This window comes from Homarus americanus, unplaced genomic scaffold (assembly GCF_018991925.1).
Source record: "Homarus americanus isolate GMGI-L3 unplaced genomic scaffold, GMGI_Hamer_2.0 scaffold29787, whole genome shotgun sequence".
NCBI classification, from domain to species: domain Eukaryota; kingdom Metazoa; phylum Arthropoda; class Malacostraca; order Decapoda; family Nephropidae; genus Homarus; species Homarus americanus.
The window spans coordinates 100,700-115,057 of record NW_024712055.1 but is presented as its reverse complement, the minus strand read 5'-3'; the positions used below and the strand labels follow the sequence as shown (position 1 = coordinate 115,057).

General features: G+C 41.2%; 1 long non-coding RNA gene across 1 annotated transcript in view; it reads right to left on the bottom strand.

Annotated features, from left to right (window-relative positions):
• Positions 1 to 6,219, bottom strand: part of LOC121859222 — a 34,696-nt gene extending 28,477 nt beyond the window's left edge. The window contains exons 1-2 of the long non-coding RNA XR_006087620.1: positions 6,155 to 6,219; positions 5,427 to 5,574 (exon numbers count right to left, since the gene is read on the bottom strand). This is a non-coding gene — a long non-coding RNA (uncharacterized LOC121859222). The remainder of the gene's footprint in view (positions 1 to 5,426; positions 5,575 to 6,154) is intronic.
• Positions 6,220 to 14,358: the final 8,139 nt, after the last annotated feature.

The window sequence follows — 14,358 nt, the reverse complement described above, 5'->3', positions numbered from 1 at the left end:
CAGGCCAATTAACCGTCTGTATCTCTCTCTAAGTAGTTTTGAAGTGGTGTTTATAAACGTAATGATTTAATATTTACTTTGACTTTCACTCGGGGAATTAATGAGTACAGGAACACGATACTAGAGGGGGAAATACCAAGATGACATAAGACGTGGTTGACGGGCAGGAAAGGATGCGGTCGCCGAATGGATAACTGCGGTCGTTTCCAGTCATAATGTTCGCTGGTTCAATCCCTAGGCACTCTTGGTCCATCCAGCTGTAAATGGACACCTAACTTTGACGTTGACGTTATAATGGCATTACAGCACTTCAACAACTAAGGGTCTGTAAGCTCGTAACAAAGTTAGTTATTACACTAGTCCATTAACAATTAAAAATTATGGGAAAACGCTTTTTATGACCTAACTTTTACACATGAAGCGAAGTCTGTCAAGTGCAGAGTGGCCTAAACTACCTCCTTGTGTACCGAAGACTAGGTATACAGTACAGAGTTTTAGCCACGATACCGCCAGTGGACCACGAAACGTACCCTTGTTGTGTACGTATTAAGACTAACGGGGTACGAAGGTTTATATCTAAGAAGCGTCAGGAAGAGGAGTACAATTATTTAACATCTGTCTTTTAGTGTTAGAGACCTTACTAGGGCTATGTGTCTGGTGTTTAGTCAACTTATTATAGGGTGATTATAAATTATACTAAACAGATCCGGTGAAAGATAGGAAAGCTAATCTTGGGCACTGGGAGCTTACTTTAGTATACAGTAAGACTAAAAAAAATATCCTCTCAAGTGACGTAGACTAATGGACGAGACGATCAGAGAAAGGAGAGACGGAAAGTGTGGTAGGGAGGTTAAATTAAAGTAATATATATATAAAATCAACTTGAGGGATGGGAGGAACAAGTTACTTATGAACATCATCAACTCTGTAACGGTGGGAAGTTTCTCCTGAAGGCTGGAGGTGAGGTTTAGTGGGTGTAAATAGAAGCCGTCTAGCTTCTTTCATCAAGTTATCACGTCCGACCCATTAGAGCCAAGTTGGGTAGCCCCGGTGAGGTGTGTGTGTGTGTGTGTGTGTGTGTGTTTCTCTCTCATCACAACACCTCCAACGCTCCCCTGACAGCCTCGGCCAACATACAGGTGGCCGGAGGAGTAAAATTGAATAAGTTTCAAGAGTATACGAAATATGTTACGATATAAAAACAAACATGTCGAATAAAATCACCCCCTCCTTCCACACACTACACTACACTGCACTACACTACACTGCACTGCACTACACTGCACTGCACTACACTACACTACACTGCACTGCACTACACTACACTACACTACACTACACTACACTGCACTATACTACACTACACTACACTGCACTGCACTACACTACACTACACTACACTACACTACACTACACTACACTACAAATCATCGGCCACATTAAAAACTTCACCCTGATTAATTTCTCGTGGCAGACTTCAACCCAGAATAAAACCCCAGCAGCTCACGGGGGAGTTAGCTGCCCTCTCTCACTATAAAACACCTTTGTCAACAATGTCTCTGGGAAATGCCATCGATTCCTATTGAACTACGACAGCACATGAGGTGCACTTACACACATTAACATGACTTGTGTGAGTAGTTCTTATATATCCCCGATCAACAACCTCACACGTGACTAGACTGCTTTATGTGAGCTATATATGATTCTTGTGTTGTAAAGTAAATGTAACAATTTCTACCTGGTAAGACTTTTTATAAATGTCTACGTGAATATATCTTCAATCAGGTACAATATATGTCTGAGGGTTGGCGACCACAGCCCTCTACTTCAAACGTTTAGGGCTTAACTTTACTAATTATCGGTGATTTTGTAGCTCAGGGGACCACAGATTATTATTTCATTAATTCGTTCTAGTCTCAACCTTCCCCTGGCCCTCATATACCATTAATATCTCCACTATCACCCCCTCGACCCTCATTACATGGTTAAGGAACTCCCAAAAAATCATTTATACTCTCCTTCCAAATTGTGGGCTAAAGTTCGTTCATACTTCACTCTGATAACACACTTGGTCATCATACAATGAATTTTTAAAAAGGAGGTAAGCTTGAAGAACCTCGAGGGTTTAAGAAGAATGACAGCCAGCAGACCTTTCCTCCGTAATTCTAAAAGATCGTAATGGAAAACATGAAATACATATGAACGAACCCACCAACAGCCTCCAGGCCTTGTGAGGTGGTCCCTTCAACAACATGAATTTCACTCGTATAAAGTACAAACTATTTTAAGGTAATGGGGAAAAAATATAATCAATTGCCGTGGTTGTTGAGTAGTTATTTATCATAATATAACCTTTTTTTACTTCGTGGTATAGGATGTAGGGAGTAAGTCCGTTTAGGTTTGCTCAAGTCCTACACTCCACAGTAAATATATAACTTCCACGTTCTAGAGATCAGATTCCACGATTCTATCAGAAGGACTTGAGAACCATTTGCTACAGTAGGGACAAACAAACACACACACACATAGCTTCAAGTACTACGTCAGTGTATTTGTAATTGTGTTTCTTTACAATACATCGTCGTCAACACAAATGATAAAAAGCATCGGTGACAGATCAATGAAGCTCACCAACACACATACACAAACTCGGGGTTGAGCCGTGCAGACATTTTCATGATACGAGACTCGGAGGGTCCATATCAGGGAAGGCAGGGAGTGGAAGTTTAGGGGAAAACTCTCTTATATATGAAGGTCATACGGCCATGTTTATGTGACGGATCAAACGAGAGGCGCGGGAGTGATTGGCTCCCGTCCACACCTTGAAAAATTTCCCTACGTCCGCGCCCTAATTTTCCCTGCCACAAAAAACCTCATCACTAGGTCATCACTACGTCATCACTACGTCATCACTACGTCATCAATGTTACAGTGGTCAGTGTGGGCGGAGTTTGATCTGTTTACGTACGAGTGTAAAGAAGCGAGTGACTGGAAATTGACCTCCACACACACACACACACACAGAGGTCATATAATAAACAACCCGTTAATACATAATATATACATCCCACTATTGTGAACTGTGTCAGCCAACAAACATGGCGCTGGGTAATTATTGTTTGAGTTTTGTTCATATAATGTTTGGTCTCGTGTCGGCCGTGTAAACTGAATTAAATCCTGGTTAACATCTGTTTTCTATACACAATCAGTTTATTTTGCCAAAGTTAATATTTTCTTTTCTTTATATTTTGGGTAACTAAAATCATTGATCTTTTTTCTTACTATTATTATTTTGATACTAATACTATTATTACTTTTACTACTACCTGTACTAATATTTTTACTACTACTGCAACTACTTTTACTACTACTACTTTAAATAATACTATGTCTAATACTTTTACTGCGACTTTTATTACTACTACTATTTCCACTACTTATTCCAGTAGTACTTTACTACTACTACAACTTTTACTACTACTACTACTACTACTACTACTACTGCTACTACTACTACTTATTCCACTACTATTACGGCAGTTACCATAGTAAATCATCATCTCTTGAAAACAAATTGTAAATGAGACATAAACAAGACCTATACAACAACTTGCCCGCCCACCCCGCCCACCACACCCACCCACCCGACTCATGAACAATCATAATCTCTCGAATAAGATAGCACCTCTCCCTTCCTATCTTCCTGACTGTCATCATTAGAAAGTCATTAGTCTAAAATTATTGCCTGAAAAATATCAGACTTGAGTTTACTTTGTCAAAAAATAATAATAAACAAAATAATTATGAAGGAGAGACAAGATAAAACTGTCACTACTGATAAAGAACTCACGCGTAGTTTTTTATTTAGTATTTATTTATTTATTTAAGGAGAAATATACCTTGGGGGAAACAGGTGTGAAGGAACGTCAAAATAAATTACAAATCTCGTCTGTTTATTTCGTTAATTTGTGTTGATGTTGTCAGAGTGATGTTTATTGATAGACTATTAGGCTATTAAGTTAGTTCTCGTTACCTCTATCTCAGTTGGTTAGACTCTTAGTTAAATTTATTGATGATAGAACAATTGCTAGTTGGATTATAGCCTCCTAGTCTTGGGATAAAGTAACTCACTAACTGCTAAAGATAGATAGATGGATAGATAGACCGATAGATAGATAGATAGATAGATTGATAGATAGATAAAGAAATAACCAGATCACACACACACACACACACACACACACACACACACACACACACACATTCTCTCTCACACACACACACACACACTCACACAGGACTCTACAGAAAGAATAACACAATTATAACGAATAAGTATATAACTGAGAATGATACAGTAAGTTGTTGGTATGGAAATAGACTAATTATCAAAAAGTATTACCGATATGCAAATTAGGTTACATAATGTGAAAGTGGGGCTATTTTCACGGAATTGCGAACATCGAGCGATTTGATTATTTGGACGCAGTTTCTGGCTGATATTGAGTTAAGATATTTACACATTCCGTAATTAAAACCACAGGTAAAATAATAATAAAAAACATTTACCTTTGGACGGTGTGTCTGGTGGGTGTTAGGTGTGTGATAGGTGGTGTTAGGTGGGTGTCAGGTGGGTGTTAGGTGGTGTTAGGTATGTCAGGTGGGTTTTAGGTGGGTGTCAGATGTGTGTTAGGTTTGAGACAGGTGTGGGTGTCAGGTATGTTTATATATGTGTCAGTTCTCCGACACACAGGTAATATTCTTAATTTCTAAATCTAGTTTCCTCGAAGGTGAAATATTACTTGACATGTTGATAAATAAATTCACTATATTATATTAATGAGTGAAATATATGTCCTCAATTTACAGGTGAATGATCATATAATTAGATGATACAAAGATAAATTGGTATATAGACGAGGAATATAAAAGTCCTTGACGCATAGTTGAATAATTCTATAAATGAAAATATTGAAGCTATTGGACATGCAGATGACTAATTATAAAACTAATGAATATATCAATGACTAATGAATCAATCAACATTATTATATAGCAGTAATATAGACGGGATTTGACGTATATGAGTGATATAGTCTGTGCCGTGTATGATGATCTATACTGTGAACCTTTGAGCCGAGTGATACTGTGTAGTTATAGGAGAGAGAGAATGTGTGTGTGTGTGTGTGTGTGTGTGTGTGTGTGTGTGTGTGTGTGTGTGTAAACCAGTAAGTTATACACCAAGTAATGTGAACGAAACTATTTTTTGTATATGATTCGCCCCAAAAAATAGATCATAATAATATTCGCATAAATCAGAAGATAAAATGATTAATGAATAGATTAAATAGATTACTGAAGAGAGATAGAGATTATATAAATAGATACACATTTACATAAACTACAAGAGAGTTCGTACTTACTAGTTTACTGTAGGTAATCAGCCAGTGTTGAACCAGGTAGATTGTTAACCACTCAGGTGTTCACTGATGACTCTCTTAGTTCACCTGTGATGTTCAACAGTTCACAGTAAGGTTTATATTGATTATCTTTAACTGAAATTTTGGACACCTGTCGGAGATACACCTTGTGTGTTGTAGAATAACAATAATATTAATGTATATGAGATATCAATGTGTTCATATACGTGTGTGTGTGTGTGTGTGTGTGTGTGCGTGTGTGTAAGTATAGAATTGTGTATGTATTATAGTACATAATAAGTGATGAGTCATGTATAGATATGTTTTCCACATCAATATATATTTTCTAAACTTAAATGATTCCAATTTATTGTTCTACTTCTTTTGTTATTGTTCACTGTTCACCACCGATAACTGATCGTATGTTCACTGCATCACGTTCTATACTTCTTATTTTGACATTTTCGACTTCATCAATACAGTATACTGTGTATATATATATATATATATATATATATATATATATATATATATATATATATATATATATATATATATATATATAAAACCGTGATAACATCTCCAGAATAAACAAATCTGAAGATTAAATTTCCACCGACGCTTCTCGACAGTCCGAACGTGTGTAAGTCAGGAGACCTAGAGGGAAACACGCACACACGTACACACACACACACACACGTGCACCCACACACACACACACACACACGTACCCCACCGGCGCTACACCGTCACTACCACCACACTGCTGGCGACCTCCTCACCCGCTGTCTCTGACACACCAACGCATGCGCGCCACCAACACCCTTCCTCACCACCACCACCCCCACCACAACCCCCAACCACCCCCACCACAACCACCCCCCACCACCACCATCATCCACGCCACTGAGATGTTTTCTATACAACAAGACGTTTCGACTAGCACCATCACACACACACACACACACACAAAAACACCCCCTCGTGTCTGAAGCTGTCGCGTGACGGAGGTTGTGGACACTGTAGTTGTGTGTTTATAAGGGATGAGACGCTCGCTGGGTTTCTACAGTGATATTGCTGTTGCTGGCCGCTCACACTAGTAAATCTTGCCGCATTCCTCGCCACCATCTCCTTACGGCATTTTTACGCCTCTTGCTTACTTCCTTCCTCTATTTCTTCCCTTCCTTCTCCTCCTCCTCTCTGCTTTCTTCCTTCCTCAATTTCTTCCCTTCCTCCTCCTCTTCCCTGCTTTCTTCCTTCCTCTAATCATTCCCTTCATCCTCCTTCTCCCTGCTTTCTTTCTTCCTTTCTCTATTTCTTCCCTTCCTTCTCCTCCTCCTCCTCTCTGCTTTCTTCTTTCCTCTACTTCTTCCCTTCCTCCTCCTCTTCCCTGCTTTCTTCCTTCCTCTAATCATTCCCTTCATCCTCCTTCTCCCTGCTTTCTTTCTTCCTTCCTCTATTTCTTCCCTTCCTTCCCCTCCTTCTCCTCCTCCTCCTCCTTCCTGCTTTATTTTTTCCTCTACTTCCCTTTCTCCTTCCTATTTTCTCTCTCTCTCCTATACCTTTTCTTTATTCAACTTATTCTATATCATCTCCTATTTAATTAAGCTGAAAGACACACACACAGACACATAATCTTGAATATACACATAAACACTACCATCAGCATTAACACGTACAGTATGTATTAAAAATCATGGACACATAACACATACAGGCATACATACATAAATAAATTACATAAACACACACACACACACACACACACACACACACACACACACACACACACACACACACACACATACACCGTAGAGAGCACTTTAAAAAAAAACGAGAAAAAACATTAAGTAAGGATTTATAACACACTTTTCATAAGGCAGCAGTATTCAGGGAGTCCAAGTCCATTTAAAAGGGAGTTTGGGGCTTTAGAAGGGGATCTGATACTCTCTTAAAGGGAATTTAGGACTGGGTAAGAGGTTTATAGGTACCTTAGTTAATTTAGAAAGGGTTTAAGAGTAGTTAAGGGGTTTTGTTCTTATTTTAAAGGGTGTTTTAAGAATAAATAAAGGGTTCTGTTGTTATCTTAGGGGGTTTAAGGGGCTCAGGTGTGATATGATTATCTTCATGAGATTATAGAACTGGTTAAGGGTTCTGTTATTAATTTAAAGTGATTTTAAGTGTAGTTAAGGAGTTTTATTGTTTATGTGGTTCTTTAAAGCTTGGAATAAATGGTTCGATAGTCACCTTAAGTGGTTCAGAGTTGGAGACAAGAGTTCATTGGTTACCTTAAGTAGTTCAATAATTATCGTAGTTATCTTAAAGGGGTTTTAGGTTGAATAATAGGTTCTGAAATTACCGTTGTGGATTTTAGGTTGATGAAAGGGGGTTCAATCGTTACCTAAAGGGAATTTTAGGACGTAATTTGTGGTTTCATAATGGTTCAAATCCTACCCTGAAACACCACTTAAGGTTCAAATCCTACCATGAAACACCACTTAAGGTTCAAACCCTACCCTGAAACACCACTTAAGGTTCAAATCCTACCCCGAAACACCACTTAAGGTTCAAATCCTACCCTGAAACACCACTTAAGGTTCAAATCCTACCATGAACACCCACTAAAGTTCAATTCCTTCCCTAAAATACCCACTGAGGGGTTCAATTTGACCCCGGATCACCCACTAAGGCCACTGGAGTTGTTTGCCTTACATTACCAACGTTTGCTGGTATCGTGTTGGCATGTGGCGAGGAAAGGGCCACCATCATCATCTGTTCCTGATAATGTTTCTCATCACATTCCTCTGCGTGAGAGAGAGATATGAAACAACCCTCGTTTTACTTCTATTAACCCTCATCCTTCCCCTCTCACCCCTCCCCCCCCCTCCACCCCTCTTCTAGGACAGCCAATTTCGTTTAAGAAAATTCCCCCGGATATATTCACGTAAGGAATAGCCACTTGTGAAATTCTCCAGACTAAACGAGGAGGCATTAATGTCTGGGTAGTTTTACTGTGTTGTGCTCCACCTGCGTTTTCTGGTGCTTGTTCAGGAGGTCTTATGGTCCAAGACTCCTTTGGGTAATTAAGTAAGACAGCAACATGCTAGTCATTACTTAAAGTACATTCGTTAAGAACCTAGAAGAGCTTTTGTCTGAAGATGTGTCAACGAATATTCTTTCCGTCAAAATTGTATACATACATATATACATGCATATACGCACAAACACATACGTATATATATGTTGAATATGCATTTACATTAATATTACCTATCTGTATATCAAATTAGGTAGATAAGGCAGGTAGGTAGGTAGGTAGGTAGGTCGGCAGGTAGGTAGGTGGGTGGGTAGGTAGGTGGGTAGGTGGGTGGGTAGGTAGGTAGGTAGGTAGGTAGGTAGGTAAGTGTTCCTCCTCTCTCTCCCTCGGCACTACACGATCATTCCTCCATCCTGCTTTTGATTAATTAAATCCCCGCCGTCGCTAACAGTAGTGTGTGGTAGAAGTTACTAATAAACAGACACTTTGGGGATTCAAGCGCCATTAGTAGGAGGATGTGATTGTCCTGTCTGGGGATGCTGCCTACTACTGGGGTGTGAGAGGGTCTTCTCTGCCTGCTGGGGGGGTGTGAGAGGGGCTTTCTCTGCCTGCTGGGGGGGTGTGAGAGGGAGGCTTTCTCTGCCAGGGGTGTGAGAGGGGTCTTCTCTGCCTGCTTTCTGGGGGTTATGAGAGGGTCTTCCTCTGCCTGCTGGGGATGTGAGAGGGTCTTCTCTGCCTACTGGGGGAGGTGTGAGAGGGGTTTCCTACCTGTTGGGGGGGTGTGAGAGGGGTCTTCTCTGCCTGCTGGGGGGTGTGAGAGGCTTTCTCTGCCTGTTGCAGGGGGTGTGAGAGGGCCTTCTCCGCCTGCTGGGGGTGTGAGAGGGGCTTTCTCTGCCTGCTGGGGGTGTGAGAGGGGTCTTCTCTGCCTGCTGGGGTGTGGTGGAGCCCTTTTTCTGCCTGCTGGGGGTGTGAGAGGGTCTTCTCTGCCTGCTGGGGGTGTGAGAGGGGCTTCTGCCTGGGGTGTGAGAGGTGCCTCTGCCTGCTGGGGGGTGTGAGAGGGGCTTTCTCTGCCTGCTGGGGGTGTGAGAGGGGTCTTCTCTGCCTGCTGGGGGTGTGAGTGGAGCCCTTTTCTGCCTGCTGGGGGTGTGAGAGGGGTCTTCTCTGCCTGCTGGGGGTGTGAGTGGAGCCCTTTTCTGCCTGCTGGGGGTGTGAGAGGGGTCTTCTCTGCCTGCTGGGGGTGTGAGTGGAGCCCTTTTCTGCCTGCTGGGGGTGTGAGAGGGGTCTTCTCTGCCTGCTGGGGGTGTGAGTGGAGCCCTTTTCTGCCTGCTGGGGGTGTGAGAGGGGTCTTCTCTGCCTGCTGGGGGTATGAAGGCTGGTTATCTTTCACACACACACACACACACACACACACACACACACATTTAACCCCCCCTCCCAAAAGGGACATTAACTCCAGGTCATTTATAAACCTTCAAGTCAAACAGTTAAAGAGAAACGAATTTATTTTTCTTCTCTTCATCAAGCATTACCTCAATTAACCAGAGGCTGAGTACTACCAGCTCCTTCTGCATTAAGTTAAGCTGGTCTGTGTAAGCAGCTCTCGTGCGGTGCTTGTGTGTGTGTGTGTCTGCCTTAAAGGATTACATTACGGTTTCAAAGGTAGGATAATAATGCTTGAGCCTTATTGAGTCATAAGGCTTATTAATACTTTGTCTATTTGATCAAGAGATATATATATACTTTGTCTTTGTAACCCAAAAAAATCACTAATGACTTATCAACTATAAATTATTAAGGCCACCATCCACTTAACATGACACTAGCAAATTCTAGTACTATTGATATGCTATTGATGCCTCTCTTACATACACATGAGGTTTAAACACGCTATATTATCACCTTTTAAACAATGAAACAAACTTTTTTTTTATTTTTTTCATATCCAACTCGCGTTTAATAATATCACGTACAGTAAACACGAACGGACATAATGACTTAACTTTGTATGAACAGTAAATTAATTAAAAAAAAAATGTTGTGAATCACTTTAGATAATGGGAGTTACTGTGTGTGTGTGTGTGTGTGTGTGTGTGTGTGTGTGTGTGTGTGTGTGTGTGTGTGTGTGTGTGTGTGTTGAGGCTATACATTTTTGCATTATTTTACCTTATTATTTCTTTCTTTTATTGAGGGTTTTGTCCTCCTTCATTCATCGCTTAGAATAGTGGAAGAGGTGCAAAGAAGATAGATAGATAGATAGATACTGTGGATAGATAGATAGATAGATAGATAGATAGTGTCAGGTACAGTTGCTAGGTCAGGTTCATGGTAGAAGAACCCAATGCCTTGACCTTTTGGCTCTTGTTGTTACCTGAACTTCACACCTGAAGCTCCCTCCCTCCCCCCCTTCCTCCCTTCCTCCTCCTCCCTCCTCCTCCCTCCCTCCTCCCACCCCCCTCCCTCCCTCCCTCCCCTCCTCCCTCCTCCCTCCCTCCCTCCTCCCTCCCTCCCTCCCCTCCCTCCCTCCCTCTACCGTGTGATGGTATTTCTGAATGAACATTTCTGAAAAAAAAGAGTTGAATTTCAAGTCTACTGGATTCCGTACGATATATTTTCAAACAGTATAACTAAAAAAAATGATATGGAGTACAAATTTTAATCTTGACCCTTTTCACTAGGTATAGAGAGGGGGTCAGAAGGCTTTAACAATAACAAGGAAACCTCACTTCTCTATGAACGGAAATATTACCAAGTGAAACGTGTGTGTGTGTGTGTGTGTGTGTGTGTGTGTGGACTTCCGAATGTGACAGGGATGTATCTTTTCTTTCTTTCTTTCTTTCTTCTTTCTTTCTTTTCTCTTTCTCTCTTTCTTTCTTTCTTTCTTTTCTTTCTTCACACACATATACACCGATTCCCCACCACACACACACACACACACACACACACACACACACACACACACACACACACACTCACACACACACACACACACACACACACGTAAGAGTAAAAACAGCTCACTGAAACACTCTCAAATGACTTAATATCTTCCCTTATTTAATTCAGGATGTTTTGACAACCGCTTCCTCCTCCATCACTTTTGTTCCTCGTAAGCGGATTTAACCCCCCTCCCCCTCCCCTCCCCTAACTCCCCAGAAAAATAATAATAAAAAGTAATAATCTCCAGCCACAGAGCAGATTTTCTTACAGCCACAGAGCAGATTTTCTTACAGCTCCAGTTCAACAAGGCGTAAAACAAAATCTGACCAGATTATAGGAGAGAATTCCCCGCTGCGGCTTCATTCTGGATTATATATCACGCGGTTTTTTATTATTATTTCTCCCTAATTTCTTTAGTTGTGGAATACTGGTGGAGTCCTTGTGAGTACTTCTGTCTGTCTGTCTGTCTCTGTCTGTCTGTCTCTGTCTGTCTGTCTCTGTCTGTCTGTCTCTGTCTGTCTGTCTCTGTCTGTCTGTAGGTCTTCCTCCTCTCTTTTATGTCTGTCTTCTATATTCAAACAGCTATTTCTATTATAATCTCTCTCTCTCTCTCTCTCTCTCTCTCTCTCTCTCTCTCTCTCTCTCTCTCTCTCTCTCTCTCTCTCTCTCTCTCTCTCTCTCTCTCTCTCTCTCTCTCTCTCTCATACCACTCCCCATCTTGCAAAATGCCTCCCCTCCTGTCATCCTGTCTCTCATATCAAAATATTTAATCTAACTAATAAAAATCTAACATCTAATCTATACTACAACCCAACCCAACCCAACCCAACCTATCTAATCTAACTCTAACCTAATCTAACCTAACCTGATTTAGCTTATCTAAACTACACATAATCTAGTCTAACCGTTACCTAACCTAACCTAACCATAAACTAACCTAACCTTAACCCAACTTCTCGTATAACACACACAAAAATCGCTTCTGTCTTTCCTTTGATGTACAAACGATATCTCCTTTGTTTTTATTTTCATCCGGCTGTATGTAGTAAACCAGTCACAATATTCCTCGTATGATAAGACTCGGTGAGAAATATTGCAAATGCACACCAACTTTGTTGCAACAGTAAGAACACCAACATTTGCAATACAATATGGTGAAGGATTTACACACACACACACACACACACACACACACACACACACACACACACACACACACACACACACTATAGTATCTCACAACAGACACGGATCCTTGTTGCAGCCTTGGACGACGACAATGCTTGCAACAACATCTGGAGAGAAGGAATTCCACGCACTCGCTGTTTTATCTGCCTGGCTCTGACGGTCTGAGAAATATGGATAGTGACGAGGAAGCAGAATTTTAGGTAACTCAGTGAGGGTCAGACTGGTGAGTGGTGAGCGAGAAAGAACAAGAGAGAGAATCGAATGAGAGATAGAAAAAAAGATTGAAAGAAAGAAAGAAAGATAACTAAGAAAGAAAGATATATAAGACAAATTTAAAGAAAGAGATAAAACTAAAAGAAAGAAAAGAAAAGAAAAGAAGACCAAGAAATAAAATAGACGAAAGGAGAGTTAGAGAAAGAAAAAACAAATACACGAAAAGAAGAGAGGAGAGATGAACGAGAAAAATTAAATTGAATGCACGGATGTGAAAGAGGCAGGGGAAGAGGAATAGACAGAAAGAGAAGGAAAGAAAATAAGATATATAAAACAGTGAGAGAGAGAGAGTAGTGAGATAGAGTGAGACCGAGAGAGAGAGAGAGTGAGATAGAAATTGAGATAGAGAGAGATTATGTCCAGAGTATGCTGTAGCCTCCATCTTGACCACTAGCACCGAGAGAAGAGGAAATATTTCATCCTAGAAACACAACTTTTGAAAAATGGAATCTTACCCCGGCGTCTCAGAGGTGACTAAGGCTGAACCAAAGATGGAGTATTTCTCTTTTGTTTTTCTATTTTTTATTTTTCTATTTTTTATGTTATTGTTATTTATTATGGTGTATGGTGTTGAGTGGTTTATGGTGTTGAGTGGTTTATGGTGTTGAGTATGGTGTTTTATGGTGATTCAGGATGGTGTGAAGTGACAAGGGGGGTGAAGGTGAACACACACACACACACACACACACACACACACACACACACACACACACACACACATCACTAACAAGACTAGAATGTGAAGGAAAAAAATGATAGTACTCTACTCTGTACTGCTCCTGTTCCCAGCCACCTTGAGCTAAGAGGTGGTTAGGTTGGAATTACGTTAGGTTAGGTTTGGTTAGGTTAGGTTAGGTTAGGTTATTATATTTGTTATTTATTATTATTTGATTTGTTAAAGTGTATGTAGGTGTTTGTGTGATTGATGCGTCTTGTCCAGCTTCTGTAATCAATGGTATGAAAGGTGATTTATTATTTTTTTTAACCCAGAATAAATTAATAATGGAAATTTATGTTGTGTAGGTAATTTAAAGGATCATTTGATCTTCCTTTAAAAAAAATTAAATTGGAGGATAATCAACGCCTCCTTCCCTCCCAACCCCAACCCCCTCTTCCAACCCCCTCTTCCAACCCTCCCCTCTTCCAACCCCCTCTTCCACCCCCCTTCCACCCCCTCTTCCAACCCTCCCTCCTTCAACCCCCCTCCTTCCACCCCTCTTCCAACCCCCTCCTCTTCCAACCCCTCTTCCCACCCCCTTTCCAACCCCCTTCTTCCAACCCTCCTCTTCCCAACCCCCTCCTCTTCCCACCTTTCAACCCTCCTCTTCCAACCCCCTTCACCCCCTTCCAACCCCCTCTTCCAACCCTCCCTCTTCAACCCCCCTCCTCTTCCAACCCACCTCTTCAACCCCCTCCTCCTTCCAACCCCCCCTTTTCCAACCCCCCTCTTCCAACCCCCCCTCTTCCAACCCCCTCCTCTTCCAACCCCCTCTTCCAACC